Genomic DNA, 26,410 nt, shown 5'->3' with positions numbered 1-26,410 from the left:
GATTAACTGCTACCATAATGCTTCATAAAGAAAGCAACAGAATATCAATCAAGAAGGGTGTAAGGCAGGGGGACTTAATTTCTCCAATTCTATATACCACGTACTTACAGGAGGTTTTCAGATGCCTAGAATGGGAACAGCTAGGCATAAGGGTTAATGGAGAGTATCTTAGTAACCTGCGCTTCTACGATGACATTGTAATCATGAGTTGCAATTCGTCCCCCGAGTTACTCAGCATTGCAGGGTTAGACATGGAGAGCAGAAAGGTGGGTCCCAAAATTATTCTGCAAAAAACAAAAGTAATGTACAACAACTTCGGAAGAGAGCAGCGCTTCGAGATAGGTAATAGTGGACTTCAAGTTGTAAAAGACTACCGTAATTACTCGAATCTAACACGCACCTTTTTTCCGGTTAGGCGAGTTCATAAATCGCATGCGCGTTAGAACCGAGTACGAACAAAAAAATTACGGTCAATCTATCGCCATCGGCAAATTCAAAATGGCCGCCCCCTACGTGCGTCGGCATGGCACGTCGGCCATTTCTGCCTATGTGTTTCCCGTGTGCGGCACTTCGTACGTGTGCTGAGGAGTTCGTCATCTAGTAGTGCATTAGCATCGACGGCGTGGAAGGGCCGACTCCAAAAACTCGAGTGCACCACGATGCCGCTTTTAAAAGAAAAGTCATCGCGTGTGCAGAAACAAACGGAAATCGGGCCGCATCGCGGTCGTTCGGAGTTCCCGAAACGTGCGTGCGGGACTTGCGGAAACAAAAAGCAGAAGATTGTCGACAGCAAAGCTTCACGCAAAGGCTTCAGTGGACCACAGCAGGGTCGGTTTCCGCAAAATAAAGAGCTGCTCGGCGAGTATGTGCTTAAGCAGCGGGCGGCACAGCGGCCCGTGACGACAGAACTGCTCCAAGTGCGGGCTATGCAATTAGTCTTAGAAAAAGGTCTAATGCGGAGCCAGTTTAAAGCGAGCAGGTGCTGGCTAGCTAACTTTATGAAGAGGAAAAGCTTTTCCCTCCGAAGGGGAACATGCATATGCGAAAAGTTTTGCGGAGGAGTACGATGAAAAGCTTCACAGTTTTCAAAGGTTCGTCCTAAACTTGCGGCGCAACAACGGCTACCTGCTTGGACAAATCGGGAATGCCGATCAGACGCCTCTTTACTTCGACATGCCTGGCACCACAACCGTCGAGAAGAAGTGGGCGAAGCAAGTTCGCGTGCTGACATCGGTCCACGGTAAAACTACAGTGGCGGCAATGCTCTGTTACACGTCAGATAGGCACAATCTTCGCCCGTACTTCATATTTCAATGGAAGACGCTCCCGAAAGGAGTCGTTTTTTCGAGTGGTGTGGTCGTGCGGGCCAGCGAGAAAAATGGGTGCGCGTTGCAATCGATGTCTTACGTTTTTTTTTTTGCGGTGGAAATCGGGTGCGCGCTACAATCGAGGGCGCGGTAGAATCGAGTAAATACGGTATGTCTACTTAGGGCAGGTAATAATCCCGGAGCCGAACTACGAGATTGAAGTAACTAGAAGATTAAGAATGGGGTGGAGGACATTTGGCAAGCACTCCCAAAGTATGATAGGTAGATTGCCACTATCCCTCAAGAGGAAGGTATATAACAGCTGTATCTTGCTGGTACTTAGCTACGGAGCAGAAACCTGGAGGCTTAAAAACAGGGTTCAGCTTAAATTGAGGACGACACAGCGAGCAATAAGAAAAAATGGTAGGTGTAACCTTAAGAGACAAGAAGACAGCAGAGTGGATGAGGGAACAAACGGGGGTTAAGGATATCATAGTTCAAATCAAGAAGAGGAAATGGACATGGCCCGGGCATGTAGCGCGTAGACAGGATAACCGCTGGTCATTAAGGGTAACTAACTGGATTCTCAGAGAAGGCAAGCGGGTTAGGGGGAGACAGAAGGTTAGGTGGGCAGATGAGATTAAGAAGTTTTCGGGTATAAATTGGCAGCAGCAAGCACAGGACCGACTTAACTGGCGGAACATGGGAGAGGTCTTTGTCCTTCAGTGGACGTAGTCAGGCTGATGATGATGATGGGTCAACAATGATTTTGTTTTTATTGTTTAAGTGACTGGTCAACACTGTGATGGTTTTGAGGTGGGTGAATCTGCTCATTGCTAATGCATCCCTTTGTTTCATAAAACAACACTTTTTTGCACTTCTTGATTTTCATTTTTGTTATTCTGGCAGCTCACTTTGTGAAATGCCACTGCGTGTCTTTATTTCATGAAGCAACAGTGTTGACCACTCATCTTAGTATCGAAAGAATCATCATGTGGTTGTGGCAGTAGCTAATGTAATCCACATTAACAAGCCATCTAATGCACTAACAAATAAAAAGGTTTAGTTTAGGTAAACTCTCTTGCATGCGTACACACTAAATGTAAATGACCTGAAATAACCTCAAAAACTGGGTAAACCATTTGTCCTCTAGCGCACTACCTCTCCTGGTTTTTTTTTTACCACCTACTATCGAGGTAAAAATTTACTCTCGTGCTAACTGAGTTTTTGAACGTAGGGAGAGTAGTAATTATTTACTCCAGTGATGTTTTGAGCGAGTATAGAGAGAGTAAATTTTTACTGCCTTCACAAGGTTTTTGAGGTGATTTCTGGGAGTTATTTCTGGTGGTAAAAAATAAAAATTGACGGGTGCATTCGCCCAGAGTCGACTAATTTATTAAATAGCAGAATTGAATATGCAGAATAATACACCACTCGAACAGACTTCACGCGTTGCTCAACTACACTTTGACAGTCCGGTATATATAGGCACGACTTTTTGACCGGCTCTGTAGGACCGGTAGGAGAGATTTTTTTTCATTGATTATCAACAACGGTTGAAGCTGCAAGCGCAAACTTAAGGTGGGCTTCAGGGGACTTAATGTCGCACCGACCTTTTATTATAAATCTACCCAATCTCACCTTTTTGAGTATCCAATAATTACTTGGCACACCGGGCTCATGGCCCCACGCGTGTTAGCACTGCTGATCCACAAGTCCATAAAATATACATAAGTACGCACAAACCATGGTGGCTCAATGATTTTCATTGAGCGACGGTGCGCAAACACAGTAGCAGCACGTATTCATTATAACGGGCGTAGAGGAGCGGTGCACGCCTGCACACAAGCTTCTTATCGACGGCGTACTAGGCTTTTTCGAGGAGCACGGCTATCCGATGAAACACAGCTGGCGATCACAGAACAAATATCCTGTGCGAATTTCGTCGTCATTTCAGACACAAATGAACACGTGACCGCTATCTTACGGGGACGGGGCGGTGTATGCATACTTCCAACGAAAGACCACCGTCCGGGTTTTCTTCGTGCTCACCGGCAGCCGCTTGCTGGTTCCGTCTGCCTCGAATCGGCTTCGCGCTACATGTTTGAGAACAGTTGGTGCATGAGGTGGGCAATTCGGGCAGCACATTACTCTCGCAGACATCGCCTACTGTGGAACAAAATATACGCGATGCTTCTTTCACCTGCCCCGGCGACACACTCCCACTGGTCACTGGCGGCCGCGGCTCGGTGCCGACGACAGAGTGAAGCATTTCGCTTATGGCTTCTCCAGTAGGCAAGCACAGACGATAACATCAGATTGATTTTGTTACCACTGGCAGATATTCGCGATTCGGCTCGGAAGCGAGATATCCGCGACGTGCAGGTTCGGAGGCGCTCGGAAGCGCACTGTCGTTTGATGACGTAGGAAACACGTGAGATCCATCAGCCCAACCAGACACACAGATACCGAGCTTCTTGCACCGTCTGTCTCCAAGGCACCACCGCCGAGCAAAAGCCAACAATTTGCGAAAATATGCAGGACAACTTTCCACAGCAGGTTTTCTTTCTTTTTTTTTCTTCCTTTGAGATCTCCCTGTCCTTTTTTTTTTCTTTTTCGTTCACAGAATGCTGTTCTCGCTTGTTGCGCTTATGCTGCCCCCCCAGTTCCAGTGAAAGTTCGCTGACTCGAGGTCAGTCCTCAGGCACGTCAATGCCAAAAAAAAAAAAAAAAAAAGATCTGTGGTGCTCGCATACCTTTAGGATTCACTGAGAGCGTCGCAATGGGGGTATGGGGCAAAAGCCACCGAAGCAGCTGCACCTTGCAGTCACGTGGTAATAAACTCTGAAACGCAGGTTAAAAATCACGTGATAGAAAACTCGCTACGTGGTAAAACTGTATTTTGACATCCTTTTACTACTTGCCTGAGAGGTGGTGGTAAAACTATGTCATGTACCATCTTTTACTCCTACACGAGGTAGTAATTTTAAATGCAAGAGAGTTTTCAAGGGTCATGAGCCGCAAAAACCCCAAACTCGGATAGTTTTTGCTTACAGTGTATGGTTGTGATCACATGTCCCAGGCATATTTTTGTGTGTTGTAGTTGCAAATAACAGTTGTAAATCGGTGCTTGTCTTATTTCTCTTTTCTATGTGCACTTTTTATGCCATAAGCCAGTGCTTGTCTTTTTCTTTCTTTTTTTTCTGCACTTTTTTTTGTTTGTGCCACAATACATTATAGAATACCAATTAGCCCACTTCCACACCTTTCTTAAAGAACACTCCAAACTTGATCACTCGAGATAGCACATTGGGCAGACAAGCGGAAGAAATTGCATGGTCTGTGCTCGCATGAATTGGATGTGCTAAATATTTCACATGTAAGATGACGATCACGTCAGCTTCGCGGATTTTGTTTTTGCAATTTTTCACATGCACTCCGCTGAGGTTGTGGCTGCAGCCACAATGTCTTTATATCTTGGCTTCTGCAGGATGTTGCAGGAAAGCTTTGCTTACTGTGCTGGTCACCAGATATCTGTTCAATTATTTTTTTACTGTTATTGAGAGGATTGCTGGTATGCACAGTATTGTTTATGGACTAGTTGATCCACATTAGCATTCCTGCATCCGCAAAAACTTTATTCGGTATATCTTTGTCATAAACTTCTTTTGGGTATGTCAGCTCAGATGTTCATCCTGTTAGCATGGTCTTTGTGGCTTTGTGGTTCTTGCGCGTGATACCTGGCATGTTTAATTGCCTGTTGTGCTGATTCGGATATACAGTAAAGCAATAATAAAGACAGAGATAATGTCATCCAGTTCAACGTCTTTTGCATGTTGCCTGCAGGACATATCAACGAGTGTTTACTGAATTGTTTGTACCATCTAAGCTTCTAGGGGCACCATTTAGGACTAATTCTGGGATTATGCTATATGCTAGGGAATTGGGTCATGAAGCATCTGCAGTAGATTGGTGACCATCTCAGCTTAGTAAAAGCAACAGCATTTTAGTGTGCAAATACTGCCATCTTCAATTGTTGTGATATTAAGATACTCATCATTCTCATACCATTCTCTACTGTCTTTCATTTTCTTACAACTTCTAGGGCTTGTCTCGTAATAATATTGTGATTCTAAGGTTTAGAACGCCAACACTTCTATATGTTATTCTCCAAAGCTGAACTTACCTCAACTCAGCTAGATGTCGACCTTCAACATCCTTTCGATGGTACAGGTGCTCACTGTCAATGCAAAAGAAGGGCCAGGGTGTTGTGGAGACCAGCACTTTCAGCCAAATAATTGGTTGTTATGCAGCCAGCCAATTCCTTGATTCTACGTCAGGCAAAGAAAAATTTCTCATAGTGCTTACATTCTGTTCGTCAAAGCTTCTTGCCTTTGTTGCAGGAATGACATTGAATTTCTTGAAATATTTCATGCAGCTGGTAAGTTATTGATGTATCGTGTGAGGAAGAGTTTTTAATTATTAGTGCCCTTCTGCCACATGGCTCTTCTTTAAAAGGTACTGACAAAAATACTGCACTTGCATTTTTTTTCACATGGCACACTAAATATCTGACATGTGCTGCTATAAACAATTACAGGATCCTCATTATGAACCAGTCTCAGTTTCAGTTGGGAAGAGCTCCAAAAAGAAAAATAGGCCCCATATCTGCATGTAATCTACAAATGTTGTCGAAAGACACTATCTTGCATCTGGAGAGAGTGAACAAAACATTTATTTGATGTTCTGCGCTAGAAAATTGGTGAATGGTATTCCGAGGGCACTGCGTTAGAGTGTCTCGAGCGTGCAGCAGAGGCGAATGAGTGCATCAAGTCGCCTCACACGTGAGACATGAGCGCCATCTGGCAGTTTCGTTTCGAAAGCAAAGCGCGTGGCCGTTCGCGCCAGTCTCAGAGGTGATAAGCTGTAGAACGCGAGGCGACGGGTAGGTGCTACCGCCATCTCGTCTAAGCAAAGCGTTGGAAACACTCCCCGTTTCGTGCAAGCATTGCATGGTAAGCGCAGCGTGATAAGCGCTACGGTCCTTGAAGTTACTCATGTATGCGTTTTCTAGTAATAGATACATATGCAGAATATATGAGTGTTGTTATGGTGTCCCAGACATGTGCAATAATTGCTTTTTAATTGACAATTGCACAAGTGTGAACGCTCAACCTTGAACAAGATTGATGGTCGCTGCGGATGGGGTCGGCTGTTTCAAGTATCCTACGTCGGTAAGAGTGGACAAACAGACAAATGTACAGACACACAGACCAAAATTTTTGTGTCAAAGGTACCCAAGAAAGACTATCGTCTTTAATAAGCTGACAGGTGCAACTATCACACCTAGCATGTGCTGATGCCCTTCTACATCGGCACACAGAACTGTGACACGCTTTAACGCAGCCCTCATGAACGCCTTTCAAACGGGGAAACAAGAAAACACAGTCGCTAAACACGAAGTGTGCATCAAGTCCATAGATTTGCGAGCGGCCACCAATAAGTATAGTCGGTCTGCTGGCACTAATAAGGCAAAGGAGAAATGATGACTATGTTGATAAAACTTGTCGCACCAAACTCGGGCAAGCAGAGCGTCACTTTCAAGGGTGTCATTTCTGTGAGGAGTGGCATATAGCACTGAATTGCGCATGCAAACTTAAAAATTCATATAGACCGAATTCTAACCAATATTTGCAAACGATAGCCCCTTCCCGCAACGGTTTTCTATGGCTAAGGTGCTTGACTGCTGACCGGCAGGTGGCGGGATCGAATCCCGGCTGTGGTGGCTGCATTTTCGATGGAGGCCAAACTGGTGGTGGCCCGTGTGCTCAGGTTTGGGTGCACTCTGAACAACCCCAGGCGGTCAGAGTTTCTGAAGCCCTCCACTACGGCTTCTCTCAAAATCATATGGCGGTTTCCGGACGTTAAACCCACATGTCATCATCAATATTTGCAGACGGTATGCACATCTTCGTGGGAATCTATGCCATAAGCTATCTCAGCAGCGAAATTTTGTGTCCATACCTTCCTAAACCTACGACCATGAACTGGTTCACAGAATGCCATCAATTTTTTTATTCTTTTCCAGGTAGTTAACAATTAAGCATAATTTAACTTCATTGCCTCATGGCAGAACAGTCAGTGCATATGTAATGCAAACACCGTGCAGCAATGCGACAAAATAACAGTTGGCATGATTTGAATTTTTTTGAAAAATTGGTATCTTCTAGAAACATGGCTTCGTGCGCTGCGCTGTGCAGGGGCAGTGTAATGTACACGTAAGGCTACAAAATGTGATGAGACTACGTGATTGCTACAATTCTTGCTTTTTGTACTCGAGAAGCGTGATCGTGAAGATACTCCTTTTGTTTTGTTTTGTTTTTCAGTGAACACACCTGCAGAATTGTTACGGATGCCGCAGAAATGTGCAAGAAGTACAAAGGCGACAATTATTTATTATATAGGCTTTTGAGGAGCGCAAATGCCACAACTATTTGTAGGTTTCTTTAAGACTTTGTATTACATTCTTGATCTGTAATAAGGCATTACGATCAAATAAAATTTCTGTGAGTTCACATTGTGTATGCTTCATGTATATTTTTTATGTGCATCTCCATAAAAAATCCAAGCAACGCATTTTTTAATGCATGCCTATTATTTAACTTATGGATGATGCATTTGTTCTTTACGTCCAGCTGGCGTATTGATTAAATTATAGCATCACAAAGATGGCACTACAAAGTGCCCCTCGTAAAAAGAAATCCAGGCGATGCTGTTTTTTTTATGCATGCCCATTTTTAGCTTATGGATGATGCATTTGTTGCTTACGTACAGCTAGCATATTGATTAAATTATGGCATCACAAGAGGGCACTACAAAGTGCCCCTCTTAAAAAGAAATCCAGGCAATGCCGTTTTTTTTATGCATGCTTAATATTAAACTTATGAATTATGCATTTGTTCCTTACGTACAGCAAGCGTATTGATTGAAACATAGCACCACATAGATGGCCCTACGGTGTACATCCAATGATGTGCTCTTGTTTCCATTGTTACGCAGTCGGGTGATGTTATGCATTCCTATCTGTACGTGTTTAAATGCTACGTCATTTCTTGACTTTCATTTTCTTTGTACGGACGTGGCTGGCAGCATGTTACCTACAAGTTTTTCCATATACCATGGAAAATATGTTTTGCAGTGTACTTCAAATTTCTTTTTACTCATTTGCTGTTTTTTTTTCATGAACGCATCAGGAAGATCCGCTCACTATTGTATATGTTAACGCGTGCAAACACTTTCATAGTAACAGTGCAACCGGGCTAAGCTTGCAACCGGCCCGCTCCAGCTTGCTCCATGGAGAACGATTAATTGGAACAAGTGTGTTTATTTGGTTTGTTAAGCTTATTGCTTGTACAAATCATGTGTACTGTACCTGTGTGCAGGTGCTCATTACGCTTTTTTTGTCTGGAGAAAAAAATTTACAGATCCCACGTACAGTGGGAATCGATCATATGCGAAGCCTGAATGAGAAATGTTGATATGTCACTTTAAAATCAGCACAACGTTATGAGGCGAAAGTAAATGATACCGTACATGACTTCCGTGTCATGATTATCATGTTTGGATGTGTCGTTTACCTTCGTCATCCATTCACGACGCGTGACACCAAATTTAGTATTTAGTGACACGCGTGTCAGGATTGTCATGTTTGCACCAGTCATATATTTCGTTATCCATTGACGTCACGTAACACGAATTTTGTTATATGTGGAGCTAACAAAACGGCCACGAGCGCGTCATGAAGAGCCCAATATACTGCAATCTAGCGTGGATGCGCGCATATTTTGGGCACAGCGAGGCTACGTTAGCGAAATGCGAGCAGTCTATAGTCTGACGCCAGGTGCGACCAGCGTCCGTTGGCGCGGCCCGACGGCAACCGGCGCGAAATGCGACATGCTGCATGCGACTATATGCCGATGCATCACTCACACAACACTGCGTCGCCTTCTTTTCGTGACGGAGGGACGCGCTGAAGCGCGCATGCGTCAAAGCAACCCAGCGTGGCGTGCGCCTGCGAGTATGTGGCATGACCGGTGCCTGGCGTGGCAACGCCGGCGTGACGCGTCAAAATGAACGCCGGTGACCACGCACACCGCGTCTCTGTCGAAAGGTATTGGTGACTTGGCTGTGGCATGTAGTCATGTTCTCACATGACACGCATCTCCTGATCATCATATTTGCACCAGTCACATGCCTTCGCGATCCATTACCGTCACGTAATACCAAATTTAGCGTATGTGAAGCTACCGAAACGGCCACGAGCCCATAATGAGTGTGGCATATAGTCATGTCGTAACATGACACGCATGTCGTGATTATTATGTTTGGATGTGTCATTCACTTATGTCGTCCGTTCACGTCGCATAATACCAAGCTCAGTAAATGTGAAGCTAGCGAAATGGCCGCGAGGGCATCATGGGCGTAGCATGTAGTCATGTCGTTACATGACACGCATCTCATATTTATCATGTTTGCACCAGTATCATAACTTCGTCATCCATTTACGCCCCATAATACCGAATTCGGAATAAGTGAAGCTAGCGAAACGACCGCCAGTGCATCATGAGCGTGGCACGTAGGCATTTTTTTACATGACACGCATCTCATGATTATTTTGTTTGCACCAGTCACATGCCTTCGTCCTCCATTCACGTACCGTAATACCGAATTCGGTATATGTCACGCTAGCGAAGCGGCCGCGTGTGCATCATGAGCGTAGCATGTAGTCATGTTGTTACATGACACGCATGTCATGAGTTTCATGTTAGGGTCTGTCGCTTGTGTACTCCATGCAATCATGTCATACCCTATCAGTTTTGCAACAGGCCATGTGAACTAAACCACCGCAAGAGCTGCAGGACCATTAAATGTCAATCATAACATTTATGACATTCATCTCATGATTTTCATGTTATGACAAGTCAAATATGTTCTTCATACAGTCATGTTATGGCATACCAAGTTTGGTATTGATACGATTATCGAACGGCCAAGAGAGCTAAAAGTCGTTGGCGGCTAGATAGATAGATGTATAGATAGAAGGATAGATGGATAAATGGATAGATAGATAGATAGATACGTTGAAACTCGTCGAAATCCGCTGAGAAATGCTTCGAATTTATGACCCTCTTTGTTGTTCAAGGAGTGTTTGGGCTACTTGCTCCTGCTCAACTTATCGCCAATCCTTTTAGTGGGCACAAGCCATCAATGCAACCCATCATCAGCATTGCGCCCATTATAATCATTTGGGTGGTCTTTCCAGGGTACGAGTGGCATAAGCCACGAGCAGAAGAAGAACAAGAGTGGCATGTTTTGCTCGCGCGAACGTCGGCCATCGCAATTAAGTCATCGCATGGAACGCTCGACTGCCTTTGCAGGCGAGCATCGCTAGCTCCAGATGTCAGGTGGTACTGCTTACGCTTTGAGCGAGTTCAAAGCTGAATTGACATCACACATCATCGCGGCCACGGCAGAAAGTGAACGGAAAGACAAGTCCAGGCGACTCGTGGAAGAGGCAACAACCTTCAAATCAAAGGGTGGCACCATTGAGGTCGGGAAATTGCGTTCGAGCGCTTTCGCCGATTCCGGCATACCGTATGTTGAGCAGCAACTGCGAAGAATGCGGCAAGTTCATGGCCCGTTCGATTTGGGTGAGCTGTTCAGTGCCCTGACCCCTTCTGAGACTCGGGACGTCCTCTTACGATACGCGACCCTTCCTGCGTTTACAGAGCAGCTCCCGAGATTTATTCAATTGATTGAGACCTGCAGGCATTTGTGAATTACGAAGAGCCCGACGGTGAAGTCTGACACTACGGTGGATCATCAAATGTCCTGAACGAAGCTGATTTTTATACTTTTTACGTCTACTCGTTTAGTTTCGTCTCGTTTAAAAAAATTTTAAACATTGCCACGGTATGAGCCAGGCTGTAGTATGTGCCGGGTAGGTAGAAGAGGAAGACGACGTTGTCTGGTGCGGCCTGAGGAATCCCTCTTTACCGCGAATGCCTAACTTCACCCTCACCCTGTAAATAAATTCACCTATCCTTTAATTCAACCGTAACAGTTTTGTGGTGGACGCGCAGGGTAATCAATCAAGTAACACGACGCTTCAAGCGCCTGATCTACGACGAAGCCGCCGCCTTGCTGGGCTGCCCCCGTTACCACCGGCAGCTGAGATATCTCACGGCGAAAAAGTAAACCAGATCCCCGCAGCTGCAGACCTTCTACCAGCCCCAGCAGCACCATATATAGTGCCAGGTTCGTGTGCGGCTGGTCCCTGGTTGCGTCAGGATTTAATAGTGCCTCACACATTCGGTGGCAAATCTGGCGAGGACGTAGAAGCCGGGCTCACACACTACAAACGGGTGAGCAAATACTACCAGTGGGAGGCGGCGACTCAGCTGACCAATGTAGTAATTTTCTTAACGGACACAGCACTCGTGTGGTACGAGAACCACGAAGATGCCCTCACGGCATGGGGCCGCTTCGTTTCCGAAATAAGAGAATGCTTCTGAGACTCCGTAGCTAAGAGAAAGCAGGCGGAACAAACGTTACTGCAAAGAGCTCAGATCCCAGGAGAGACGTGCACGACCTATGTCGAGGCAATCTTGAAGCTCTGCAAGATTGTCAACCCTTCTATTTGAGAGGAAGACAAAGTTGTCAACCTGTTGAAAGGCATTGCCGAGGACGTGTATCAGTTTCTCATCAGCAAAGACAGCCTTGCTACGGTCATAACCGACGTCATAAGCCACTGTCACACATTCGAGACCCTGAAGATGCGACGTATCACCGCCAAGTTTGGTCGCCTACCGAATGTAACCACCGTGGCAAGTGTTGACGAATACACGCCGCTTGATCGCGCGTCGACAGTACGCCAGATCGTTCGAGAAGAGCTCACTCAACGCGCTCGCCCGACGCCGTACGAAGCTACACCCGCACCGCCTCCCTCTCGCCCTCCCGTGTCAATTGCCGCAGCAGGCAATGATGACTGCAACTACAAGCCACCCTCACCACCGGGGTCACAGCCCAATAACTATACCCGCTGCCGAGGTACGAAGACCACTTCAGTTAGCTCCATCAGCCAGCCAACACCTATTACGACCCGAACGAAGATGTACCTGTACCACCACCACGTCAGCGCAATGCCTTCCAGGAGTACAATGCATACCACTAAGCCTGGCCCTGTGTGCTACTGACGCGATATCGCCGGGCATATAGCTCGGTTCTGTCGTCGACAGAGAGAACCGACATCCCGATATCATTCCTATCAGAGTTTCCGCCAGCGGGCACTGTTCACAACAACGGTCATTGGCCCGCCTATTCCAACAGCGGGGAAATCACCGTGGCAGTTCTCCCGCTTCTGGCCGTAGTTTGACGCCTCCATCTGGCCGACTGCATCGTTCCCCTTCGCCGGGACGACGCCTGTCATCACCGCCGCTGCCGGGAAACTAGCCTGCGTGACCGATGGAGGTGAGGTCGCACAACAGGACTTGCCTCAGATGCCTCCGCCAGTTATAATGTATAAGAACAAGATACTTTTGGAAATAGATGGCTTTTGTACAAGTGCTTTGGTGGACACTGGTGCTACGATATCAGTTATGAGTATTTCTTTCAAAAGTCGCATTGGCTGCAAAGTTATGTTTTCTTGGGGCGAATCAACAAGGTTTCGTGGTGTTGCTGGGGAAGTGCTTCATCCTGTCGGAGTTTGTGTCGTCAAAGTTTTATTGGCAGGAAAGGTGTTCCCGACAGAGTTTCTTGAGCTGCAACGTTGTACCAATGATGTGATTCTCGGTCTTGACTTTCTTCAAGGATGGGGCGCTTTCGTCGACTGTGGAAGCGGTGAACTTTCCGTCAGCAGTGACATTGTTCCTGCCCTCGTCGATGAGGCGCCGCAGGCTGCAAAGGACGCTCTGATTGTTTCCGATGAGCTGACAGTGCCGCCATGGTCAATGAGATCAGTTGCGGTGTTCGCCCCAGAATCTGCCACATCTTTTAACGCCATCGTTGAACCCGCTATCGTTCAATGTGCTAATAAAGGCATACTCGTCCCTCGTTGTTTGGTATCTGTTGATGAAGGAGCAACCTTTCTGTGGGCACTAAATCGTTCGCCGATGACGGTTGTGCTTCCTCGAGGAATGAAGCTTGGCGTCTTCGATGATTCCACTGAAGGTTCTGTAGCGGTCGTTAACAACGATGAAATCGAGAAAGGTACAGTCTCGGGCAAGCGCAGTTGCTCTTACGAGTCGCAGATCTTAGGCATGATTAGTGCCACTTTACGGTCAGACGAGCAGCAGACGTTACGCCATCTGTTGAGGCGACATGCTTCTGTGTTTGACTTTTGCCAAGAGGAGAAGCCACTACCTCTACCATGTTCTCGCGCTCACCATAAGATTGATACCAGCACTGCCCATCCGATCCGACAAAAGCCTTACCAAATGTCGTCATCAGAACGAAAAGTTATTGCCGGCCAAGTTCAGGAAATGCTGAAGAAGGGTGTCGTTGAAGAATCGTGTAGCCCGTGGGCAGCACCCGTCATCTTGGTTAAAAAGAAAGATGGTGCCTGGCGGTTCTGCGTTGATTACAGAAGACTCAATGCCGTGACCCAAAAAAGATGTATATCCGATGCCTAGAATCGACGATGTTATTGACTGGTTACATTCGACTTCGTACTTTTCTTCAATAGACCTAAAATCAGAATATTGGCAGATACCTATGCACCCTTCAGACAAGGAGAAAACCGCATTCGTGACGTCTGGTGGACTGTACCACTTCAATGTCATGCCGTTTGGGTTTTGCAACGCCCCCGCCACTTTTGAAAGGTTTATAGACTCTGTCCTTCATGGTCCTAACTAGGAGGTGTGCTTATGCTACCTAGATGACGTCGTCATTTTTGGGCGTACCTTCGAAGATCACAACGTCCGTTTAAGCTTTGTTTTAGACTGTGTCGCAAAGGGTGGCTTGATTTTGAACTCTAAGAAGTGCCGGTTGGGTGAACGACAAGCTTTAGTCCTCGGTCACCTGGTTGACAAAGATGGTGTGAGGCCGGATCCCCGCAAAATCGAAGCAGTCGGCACATTCAAACCATCCCACACACTGAAGGAACTTCGCAGCTTCTTGGGCCTATGTTCCTACTTTCGCCGCTTTGTGCCCCGATTCACGGACGTATTACACCCAGCTTGTTGCGAAAAGACAGCCCATTCGCATGGACACCTGATTGTGATGCCGCAGTTTCTGAACTGAAACTTCTACTGACATCTGAGCCTATTCTTCGTCATTTCGATCCTTCTGCTCCTACAGAAGTGCACACTGATGCAAGTGGAATTGGCATCGGAGGTGTGCTTGTTCGGCGCCATGATAATGAAAAGCATGTTGTAGCTTATACGAGTCGATCTCTAAGCAAGGCTGAAATGAATCATACGGTGACAGAGCAAGAATGTTTAGCGGCTGTATTCACCATTCAGAAGTTTCGATGTTACCTCTACGGCCGTCTGTTCACAATTGTGACAGACCATCATTCATTATGTTGGCTCGCTACCTTCCGAGACCCTTCTGGCCGCCTTGCTCGATGGGCTTTACGCTTTCAAGAATTTGACTTCAGCATTTCGTACAGTAGTCGACGACGTGATTCGGACGCTGATTGCCTTTTTCGTCTACTAATGACCACGACGGAGGACAGTGCAAATACCCTCGACATCTGTTTTGCTGCGGTCTCTCACACGTTTCCTGACGCCAATATCTTCAAACGAGAACAATTGAATGATTTATTCTTAGACCCTTTGTTCGTTGACACTCGGAATCTCAAAGGCAGTGGTCGCTTTCGCCTTTGTGATGGACTATTGTGCAAAATGAATGACTCAGCAACTGGCGCACGTTATTTACTGGTTGTACCTCAAGGTCTTCGATGCGACGTTCTCCGTACTATGCACGATGATCCAACGTCGGGACACGTACCTTGGGTTCATTCGCACTCTGCATAAAGTGCAGCAGCGTATTTACTGGCCTCGGATGCGAGATTTTACGAAACAATACGTCTCTTGCTGTGAGAACTGCCAGCGTTGCAAATGACCTACCAGTGCACTGCATGGCCTTCTTCACGCCGTAGAACCGCCTACTACGCCTTTCGAGCAAGTGGGCATCGACTTATTGGGCCAGTTTCCTCGATCTTCGAACAACAACCACTGGATAATAGTGTGCGTCGACCACCTTACCAGATACGCTGAAACCACTGCGGTACGATCTTCTACAGCTGATGGCGTCGCTGCCTTTTGGTTACGCTCCGTTGTTCTTCGCAATGGTCCACCTCAAGTAATCATCAGTGACCGTGGTCGCCAATTCATTGCGGACGCTGTGGAAGAATTGCTTCGCCTCTGCACTTCACAGTTCAGACATTCGACACCATACCATCCACAGAAGAATGGTCTTGTAGAAGGTACCAACCGAACTCTTACTAATAGTCTCGCTATGTACGTCACATCCATCCCCAAAAAAACTGGGATGAGATCTTACCATTTATTACTTACGCATAAAATACAGCGAAGCACGAGACCACGGACTTCACGCCCTTCTAACTGCTCTACGCTCGATCACCACGCAGCTCCCTTAATAAAATCTTCCACTTTAAGCTCCATACCGATGAGTCCATGGCCAAACATTGTGCCGGGCAGAAGAAGCCCGCAAAATTGCTCGCTTGCGCACACTGGCATAACAAGATCGCTCCAAGCAACGGTACGATCAACGCCATGATGCCATTTCATTCTGCAAAGGTGAATTCGTGTGGTTGTGGACCCCCAAACGAAAATCTGGTTTATGTCAGAAGTTTTTACCGCAGTACACAGGCCCCTACGTCATTGTAGATCGCTTGACTGACGACGTACGTTGTGGCACGCTTGACGACACCTTCTCGTCGGTCAAATCGAACGCAGTTGGTGCACGTGGCTCACCTCAAGAAGTTTCATCCCTCGAGTGACTTAAACTCGCCCAGCGGGCTTCGTCTGTGGACCGCGAATTGCTGCGGTATGAGCCGGGCTGTAGTATGTGCCGGGTAGGTAGAAGAGGACGAAGACGACGTTGTCTGGTGCGGCCTGAGGAATCTATGTTTACCATGACGGCCGAACTACACCCTCACCCTGTAAATAAATCCACCTATGCTTTAATTCAACCGTAACAATATTTTTCCAGGATAAACAATTCCGTTACTAGTAGCGCGTCGTCCTGTCTCTTTTTTTTCTTGTTTGCTGTAATTTTTGTCACCCAGACGAAACGCAGTACATCCACGGAGTGAATGATGAGTGGGGCGAATTTTCCTTCCGCCCGTCCTTGCGTCTGTCTGACTGTCCGTCCTTGCTTCCGTTCATTTGTTTGTTCTCGCTTCCCTCCATCCGTTCTGGCGTACATGCCTCTGTCCCTCTGTCCATTCGTCCGTGCGGATGAACGGATGGACAGAGGCGAGTATGCACGGACGAATGGATGGTCGGAAGCAAGAACGAATGGACGGATGGATGCAATAATGGACTCTTGTATGGCAGGACAGAAGGATAGACTGCGAAACGGACGCATGGATGGATGGACAAAAAGTCAGACGGACAAAAGCATCGACTCATGAACGAAAAGAAGGATGCGTGGAAGAATGGCCAGACGGGTGAACGTACGTGTGGTCAGACACATATGGAGGGATGGAAGCTTCGCCGCATTCACCATAATTCACTCCGCGGATATGCTGTGAAAACTACCAACGCCATCAGTTATATCATTTCTAAGGACATGTACACACACCGCCATCTATTGAGCAAGAAGTATACTAGAGGTGGCTACAAATTAAATACGCAGAAGAAACGACCCACGGCCTAAAGAGCTTCACTCCTTCGCCCCTTGGGCCGTGGAGATCTGTTTGTATGCACCAGTTAACAATGGCAATATACGCCGTTCTCGCAGAAGCTTGAGTGTGCTTTCTATCCCGCAATGCTACTGAGATTTTGAAATTAGAAACTGCTCTTAAGACGTGTAAAAAAAGGCGCCCTTTTCTGTACTTACTCCTCGTTTGCCATTAAAAAGAAGAAAAAGAACACAGCGCATACTTTGCGTTAGACAACACGACGTTGCAGGAGACGCAGAGGGTTTATTTCATGCCCCACATTAGAAAAAAAAATTTAAAAGAAAACAAGAAATATGTATGAGCGTCGGGTTCTGTGTTGACTACGCTTGCATGGTGTTGCCTAAACACAAACAAGTGAAAAGTGTGGCCATTAGTTGACGCTTGTCCTGCCGCTACTTGCGCATTATTCTCTATAGCTTCATTCTTTGTGCTTAAGTGGGAATATCGGCAATATCGAACATTCGTAAAACAGTGTACAAAGACGACTCCTTATCAAAAAACCCAGCATAATCTCGGCCCATCAATGCCGCACAGATTACAGCTCAAGGCAACACTTATTTTAGCACTGAGTTCTCTCGTGCAAATGCCCGTCTCATGCTGCCATCAACCGTTAATAAATTTTAGTTGTGCGAGCATTGAGAGACAATGTCGCTTCTCTTTTTAGCGAATCCGGAGGAGCATTTACTTCACCTGGTACTAAATTTCGGAAAAATGTATTTAAAGAAAAATAATATAAAAAGCTTGCTCTAGTGGCACCAAGTCTAAAGGAACTGTGGCGTTGGCCAACCACATTTGTTTCTCCGGTTTTTCATTTATTTTCTCCTGCCTGTCTTTATTTCTCTCTTTTGCAGTTTTTCCGTTTTTGATCTCCTATTTATTTTTATTATCATCAAGGCGCTTCAACAGTAGGAAGTAGACTTCTGGTTGAGTGGAGCGCGAGCTACAGATTACTGTGCTATACGTCAATTTACCAGCCTTATAATCATCATCAAGGCGCATGAAGAACAAGATGAAGAAGACGCCTCCTTAAGTGGCTGTGCTGTGTCGGGTTTTTCCAGTGGTACACCAAGCTGCGCTACCACAAGGCAGAACCCTACAGCCTGGCCATACAATGTGATCAGCACTTAAACTAGAAACGGTACAAATTTCATGGCTGTACTTCAATATAGGGGATACATAATTTTTGCTTTCGAAAATATGGCCTTAGGCATTGTATATACATACACATACAACACATATTGTCGCAGTAGTACAACGCGAACAAAGCACAAGTACGCCTTGAGGCAGCAAAAGCAGCGTGTTCTCAACAGCTGAGCCGCAAGATTGTCTTCTTTGTTCTTGAGTCAAGCCAGAGGCCCACTACCTGGTGTCCGCTAAATCCCCACATCATCGTTGTCGTTCACACGCAGACACTGGTCATTTGCCTGCCTCTCAAAGAACATCGACCCGATGCGAAGTCAATAATGCAGTTTTTTTTAAAAGAAAAGTCTCACGCAATCACTCGCTCAAGTAAGGCTTCATGCGCACTACGTGAACGAGTTGAAGATGGTGCTGGCGACGCTTGGTACTACACGAACTGTCGGGAACAACTTCGTAAGTGACCTCACTCAATTGTCACAGCACTCGGTATGGCCCAAAGTATCTTCTTAAAAGCTTTTCGGAAAGTCCTCGTTTCCGTACGGGTGTCCAAACCCATACTTCGTCGTCAGTTTGATAGACCACTGTTCTGCGGAGAGCATTGTAGCGGCCTGCATCGTACTCTTGCTGCTGGCGGATCCGTAAACGTGCATGTTGCCTAGCTTCTTCCGCGCGTTCCGTAAACGTGTTGGCGTATCAGTCGATGTCGTCACCTTCGTGCGGTAGCATCGCATCTAACATAGTTCGTACTTCTCGTCGATGAACGAGGCTGAATGGGGTCAGGCGGGTGGTTTCTTGCTTGGGCGTGTTGTACGCAATTGTTATGTATGGCAAGATTTCATGCCAGCTAGTTTAGTCGGTGGTGACTTGCGTCACTGGCAGTCGAGACAGGTAAGGACGTGGTGCTTCACTGCTGTGGTTAGTCTCGGCCAGTAATACCTTTGCTGTATTCTGGCCAACTTTCTCGTGTAACCCAAATGGCCAGAGCTCACCTCATTGTGGCACGCTTTGAGTACTTCGGTACGAAGGGCTGCTGGGATGACGAGCAGACAGGTGGATCCCGTCGCCAAAAAGTTTCTTTTGTAGAGTACTCCGTCCCGTAAACAAAACGATGACAACACTCTTGCGAAAACTCTTGGCGCCTTCTGATATCTGCCATCCAAGTAGTTAATTAGGCCAAGCAACTCAGCGTCGTCATGTTGTTGCTGTGCAATGGCGGTCGTGTCGAGGACACCGAGAAATGCCGTTTCCTCCTCTTCAGGGTGGGTTGCCGACTCAATGGCTGAATGGGGCAGATAGTCAGCGTGCATATGTCGCTTGCCTGACTTATGTACGACTACCATATCAAATTCTTGCAGCCTGAGACTCCAACGCGCTAATCGCCCGGTAGGGTTTTTTAGGCTTGTTAACCAGCACAGTGAGTGGTGGTCGCTAATTGCTTTAAAGGGGCGGCCATATAAATACGGGCGAAATTTTAAAACCGGCCATACCACGGCGAGACATTCCTTCTCAGTTGTGGAGTAAATCTATAGCCTCAGCGCATGTTAACGTTCTGCTTGCGTAAGCGATTACCTTTTCTCTGGGCCCTTGCTGCTGCACAAGCACAGCTCCCAGACCAACATTGCTAGCGTCTGTGTGAAGCATCGTCGGGGCTTCTTCGTCGAAGTGGGCAAGCACCGGAAGCGTTTGAAGACTTTGACGCAGGTCATTAAAGGCAGCCTCCTGTTCTTCGTTCCACTCAAAGGCAACGTCGTCTTTTGTGAGACGAGTTAGTGGTGACGCGATGCGGGCTACGTCTGCGATAAACCGGCGATATTAGGCGAAAATCCCCAGGAAGCGTCTGACAGCCTTCTTATTAGAGGGCACTGGGAACTGTGCGACCGCGGCAATTTTTCCAGGATCCGGCCGGACGCCTGCGTTACTGACGACGTGACCGAGAAACTGACGTTCACGGAAACAGAAATGACACTTTTCTGATTTCAATGTTTGTCCCGCAGACCGTATGGCACGTAAAACAACTTCCAGACTTTTGAGATGCTCGTCAAAAGTGGTTGAAAACACTACAACGTAGTCCAGATAGACTAGGCACGTCATCCACTTCAATCCCGAAAGTACCTTGTCCATAAGCCTTTGAAAAGTCGCGGGCGCGGAGCACAAACAGAACGGCAAGACTTTTAAATTCGTATAAACCATGTGGCGTCACAAAAGCGGTTTTCTCTCGGTCTCTTGGGTCTACCTCGATATGCCAGTATCCACTCCTCAAATCCATGGGAAAAATGTAGCGAGCGTGCCGAAGTCTGTCAAGGGAGTCATCAATACGTGGGAGAGGGTACACATTTTTTTGGTCACCTGATTCAGCTTCCTGTAGTCCACGCAAAAACGCAGCGTGCCGTTCTTTTTCTTTACTAGCACTACAGGCGATGCCAAGGGTCTCTGTGACGGTTGAATGACATCATCTTCAAGCATTTTCGCCACTGGTTGTTGTATGGCTTCACGTTCCTTTAAAGCTACACGATAAGGGTTCTGGTGAGTAGGTCTCGCCGTGTCCTTGGTGATTATTCGATGCTTTGTCAAAGGTGTTCGATCAACTCGTGAGGTCGATGAAAAGCAGTCGCGGAATTCAGCTAGCAGCTGAAGAAGTCTGTCGCTCGTCCTTTCACAGAGTGGGGCCAACGTCGAGAACGGGTTCTGGTTCTTGATTAGGCGCTTCGTCTAATACCGATAAACATAAACTGCCTCGCATTTCTACGACATTGTCGTACGAAGCGATAGCTGTGCCTTTCGGAAGGTGCCGGCGCTCAGTACTGAAGTTGGTCACAAGTGAATTCGTGCGCCCACCCGTGAGATGGATGATACCTCGTGTGACCGAAATGCCATGGCTAAATAGCGGCGAGCCAATTTGGTCGGCAATGCCTTCGCCATCAAACGCTTCGTGTCCTTCCACTGAAACAAGAGTGCATGATCGTGGCGGGACGACCACATCATCATTAATTATACGTAAAGTGTTACGTATTGCGTCTGAACAGTCAACATAACCAGAGCTGCTGCGAAACGTAATTTAATGGTCCTGGATGTTTATGATGGCACCATATTCTCTTAAGAAGTCAATTCCTATGATCAGGTCCTTGCAACATGAGGTGAGGATGACGAACGTCGCCACGAAAGAAGAGCCACAGATGCTGAGTCCTGCTGTACACATTCCGACAGGCATCAAAAGCTGGCCGCTTGCTGTCCTCAGGTGAGGTCCCGTCCACGTAGTCTTCACATTTTTGAGGCGCACGGCAAGGTTTTCACTTATGATAGAAAAGTGGGAACCGGTGTCATCTAAGGCTGTTACTTGGTGTCCGCCTACAAAACGGTAAGATCTGTGGTCACAGTTTCGTCAGCGTTACAACTAGTCGGCTTTACGGCGTCCTGTGGTAAGAGTAACGGGGGCCGTTTTTCGTCACCTTGGCAGCCTGCAACCTCATCACCGAAGGTCGCCGCCTTCAGTTTCCCCGGCTTGGATTTGGTGACCTCCTTCCGCTGGCGTCGGCTGTAGTGCGGTGGCGAGACGATGGCGAATATGCCGGAGACGGAGAGCGTGGTCGACGTCCCAAACCTGGTTGGTAATCAGGCTCACTGTCGTCATTGTTGGCAAGGCGGTTGTCAAAACAGAACCGAGACAAGGAAGGTCATTGAGAATCAGCGTCCCGGCGTGGTGGGTAGTCGTCGTTGGCGCGTCGATCGTTGGACCATTGCCGAAGAGGTCGAAACGTATCGACGCTGTGCCAGCAATGACGGGAAATGTGGCCCACACCTCCGCAGGTAAAACAAAACGGACGTCTATCTACGGTGTGCCAGACGTCTGTTTTACGAAGCTGTGGACGCCGCGACGGCTCGTAATGTTGCAAATGCCATGTCTCGTTGAAAGACGGCTCTTCGTACGGCAGCATTTTGTACGACGGCACGACGGCAGGGCGCCGTGGTGTCTGTTCTTGCGGTGGCGAACAAGGAACGGCTGCCGATGGCTGGCAGTACGATGGCGCAACGGGCGGTGGGCGGCGAAGCACGGCTGCGTAGCTCATTGGCCGTTGATCGTGAGTAGGATCAGCTGCTGAAAACGCTTGGCGTATTTCTTCGCGGACGACTTGAGCGACAGACGTCGTGGGTGGTTCCGTGACCAGAGTTCGCAGCTTCAGCAGCTCTTCGCGAACAATCTCTCTTATTAAATCGCGTAACGAGCTCTGATTGTCAGATGTCGTAGCGGCGACTTGAATGTGGGCGCTGATGGACAAGCGATCGTATTGTTGGCATCGTAGGTGAAGCGCCCGCTCGATAGCTGTAGCTTCTTTGATGAAGACTGTCACGGTGGTTGGCGGGTTCCGCAAAAGTCCGGCGAACAATTGCTCTTTAACGCCACGCATGAGGTAGCGTAACTTTTTGTCGTCGGTCATGTGCGGGTCAGCTTTACAGAAAAGACGGGCCATGTCCCCAGCGAACAAATTGCGACCATTTTGTTAGGTTTCTGAACCCGTAGCTCGAGTAAATATTGTGGACGTTCGCGCCGGTCGACATTGGCAATTGTGTCAATCATCCCTCTTTTAAAGTCACTCCATGTTGACAAACTGCCTTCTCTGTTCTCGTACCAAGTACGATCACTGTCGTCGAGATAGAAATAGGAGCGGGAAAGCCTTTGTTCAAGAGACCCCTGGTTGGTGTTGGCAACACGTTCATAGTGAGCAAGCCATTCTTTGACGTCTTTTTGTGCTTCACCACCTAAGCGATCAGGTACCAGTGGTGAAAAAAAAGGTTACTGGAGATGGGTTTGGCAGACTACTGTCTCGTAGTAACTGTTGTTGACTGGCAGTGGCCATTGGTAGATGTGAGCGGTGTTTTGTAGAGTGTTCGTGCGGGGGGGTGAACTCTGAAGGGAGGCTTCGCAAGCGACGACTGAAGCGATGCACGGGAGTGTCGACAAGTGCTTCTGGGCTGGATGAACGGCTCCCCGTGGGAGTGTGGAGCATCAGGCGGGGTCGCGGGCCAGCACCTCCACCATTGTCGCAGTACAACGCAAACAAAGCACAAGTACGCCTTGAGGCAGCGAACTTGTTCTCAACAGCTGAGCCGCAAGATTGTCTTCTTTGTTCTCGAGTCAAGCCAGAGGCCCACTACCTGGTGTCCACTAAATCCCCATATCATAGTGGTCATTCACACGCAGACACGGGTCAATATGACACCACAGCCGAAGTTTATGAGCCAATTAACTGTAAGCTTGATGCTGCAAATTATTTTTGATGATTTCACTGAAAGAGCACCCGCTTGTCTTGCGAGAAGGTGGAATCTTTGCGGCACCTCGTGGAAGAAATCTCAACCACGTGCTTCGTTTTTTGTAGCCTCCGAGATCAGCTTCAGCTGCGCAAAAAACACGCAGTCCCCCCCCCCCCCCCCCCAGAATGAAACCGGGTACGTGAACTTCCGCATGAGAATTATGTTGCCAGATACACAAGTCGATCGATTTGCGTCATCAGAAGATTTTTGTCTTCTTTAAAGGGAATGGAACAGAGTGAAAAGAAGAATAAGAGGCTTCAAGATTTACCTAACGATGCAGGGACATATGTGCATTGTGCGTTGTGGTCGCTATGTTACAGGGCATGTCTTAAGCACTGCGATACATTGAGTTTTTGACGTGAGAGCTTTTGAAAATTCGTTTCGCAGAAATTACGGCGTCAGCGTCTGCAGTTGTGAGCGAAAAATCATCTCACATGACCATGAAATCCAGAAAGATGCGAATAAAATAAATTCTAAAAGTAGTCGGTTCGAATGAGAGTCGAACCTAGGCTGTATGCGTTGCAGGCAGGTCTTTTACCGTGGATCCAGGATAGGGTTTTTAACAGCTTAAAAATACTTAAAAAAGGACTTGAACCTCATTAGTGGAATAAGTGTGTGTAACATACTTCAAATTGCTTAGCAGAAGTGTAGAATCGCGCAAGGCCCCAAAACATGCAAATTGCAGTGGGTGATTGTGTCAAGAAAGAACTCAATGCAACTGAGCGCTGAGAAATACTTGATCATCGTCACCAGACACAGAACGAACAAAGAAATAAGTTGCGCCGGAACGTCTATTAGCTTATAGACAAATAGCGGGAGCTTCGCTGATACAGGAAAGCAAGAATTATGGCGTTTTCAGAACTTGACTGTGCAGTAGGGATTCTAAGATAGCTTGAAACGGTCATTGTTACGTCCTTGGTCGTTCGCTTCTCACGCCGTAGTTGAGGCTTGCACTCAGAAGCAAGGTAAAACTATCGATAGAAGAGGTTATGTGCGCGGGGCCCAATTACGCCATCGTGTTCAACCTTTGATCGTGATGCTCAGGTGTCTTTAACATTTTCGAGAATGTTAGGGATTGTTATAGATTGATTTATTGATACGGATGGTTTAACGTCCCAAAATCTCCATATTATTATGACAGACGCGGTAGTGGAGTGCTCTGGAAATTTCAACCACATGGGGTTCTTTACATGCACTCCAATCTGAGCACACGGGCCTCCAACATTTCCGCCTCCATCGAAAATGCAGCCGCCGTAGCCGGCCGGGGTTCGATCCCGTGACCTACGGGTCAGCAGCCCAGTACCTTAGTCATTAGACCACCGCTGCGGTGCATGCACTCAGAAGCAAAGCAAAACTAGCAATGGAAGAGGTGATGTGCGCGAGGCCCGATTACGCCATCGTGTTGAACCGTTGATCGCGATGCTCAGGTGTCTTTAAAGTTTTTTAGAGTGTTAGGGATTGTCAAATTGCAAGTGAGTTAGAAGAAAGAGGTTTTGAGTTGCGCAGCGTTGTTCGAAATTGATTTTCAGGAGATAAGCTGTGCTATCCATGAAACTGTGATACTGTGTTCTGTGAAACGGGCCGAAGTAGCTTGTGGTCGCGAATCAAGAACAACGAATATAAATTTGGCACAACTGGAGTCCTGCCAAAACGAATAGGGGCACCTCAGAATTCCGAACAAGAAATATTGCCTAATTTCACCTCCTCTGGATGACTGCCCCGTCACAGTGGACTAGTGGCTAAGGATGCTGACCCGAAAGTCGCGGGATTCAATAATGGCGGCGGCGGCTACGCTTTCGATGGAGGCGAAAATGCTGTAGGCCCTTGTGCTCAAATATGGGCGCTCCTTAAACACCCCCAAGTGATAGAAATTTTTGAAGCTGTCCACTACGGAGTCTCTCAATCATATTGTAGTTTTGGGACGTTTAACACCACATAAAAATCAACCAAAGCCCCCTGGATGACTGTTACAAGCGGCCACTACAGCGTCGCCAGCGCGAAGTCGGCGACGGGAATGATAGCAGGTTGGTTCGTTCCGTACGCAAGCAGAGACAGTGAAGAGATCAGAGACGTGAGAAAACAAAACAAACTTTACTCCAGTGATATTGCAGCACACGGGATCTAGTACAACACTTCACTACAACTAACAAAATACATCAACACTGGATACAACAAAAAATACATATAAAGTGTAGTGAAGAAGATGAATGCTTCTCAGAAGGGCAGGGGGTATGACTCAGTCGGTGAAGAAGACGACGTTTGGTTGGCTGGGGACTCGGGCTATTTCCGCCATTACCACTTGACGTGTCGTGACCGCTCTCCTGTTTTATAAAAGAGTGCCACTCTAAAACGCCTCATTATATTTGGTGGAGAGTGCTGGGTAACGCCTAATCCTGGAACTGCGAAACCGTACGTTGCCTCCAGTTGCTACGATGTCCACGGACGAAGATCAGCAGGCGGTCGCCTCGGCTTCAACTACTGCAGCTCCTGTCTGTCTTGGCTCCTTTCGGCGACGCGATCCACCTACCTTCAGTGGAACCGATGACGTGGAAGACTGGCTCGAAGAAGGATGAAGACGTGGAAGACTGGCTCGACGAATACGACCGGGTGAGCAAGCACGACAAGTGGGGACGATGCGCACAAGCTTACTGTCGTCCAATTTTATTTGACCGACGTCGCCAGTCTGTGGTACCGTAATCACGAGAGAGGCCTCCCCACCTGGTCG

This window comes from Rhipicephalus microplus, chromosome 10, assembly GCF_043290135.1.
Source record: "Rhipicephalus microplus isolate Deutch F79 chromosome 10, USDA_Rmic, whole genome shotgun sequence".
NCBI lineage: Eukaryota > Metazoa > Arthropoda > Arachnida > Ixodida > Ixodidae > Rhipicephalus > Rhipicephalus microplus.
The sequence above is the reverse complement of the archived record's forward strand: the minus strand, read 5'-3'. Positions refer to the sequence as shown.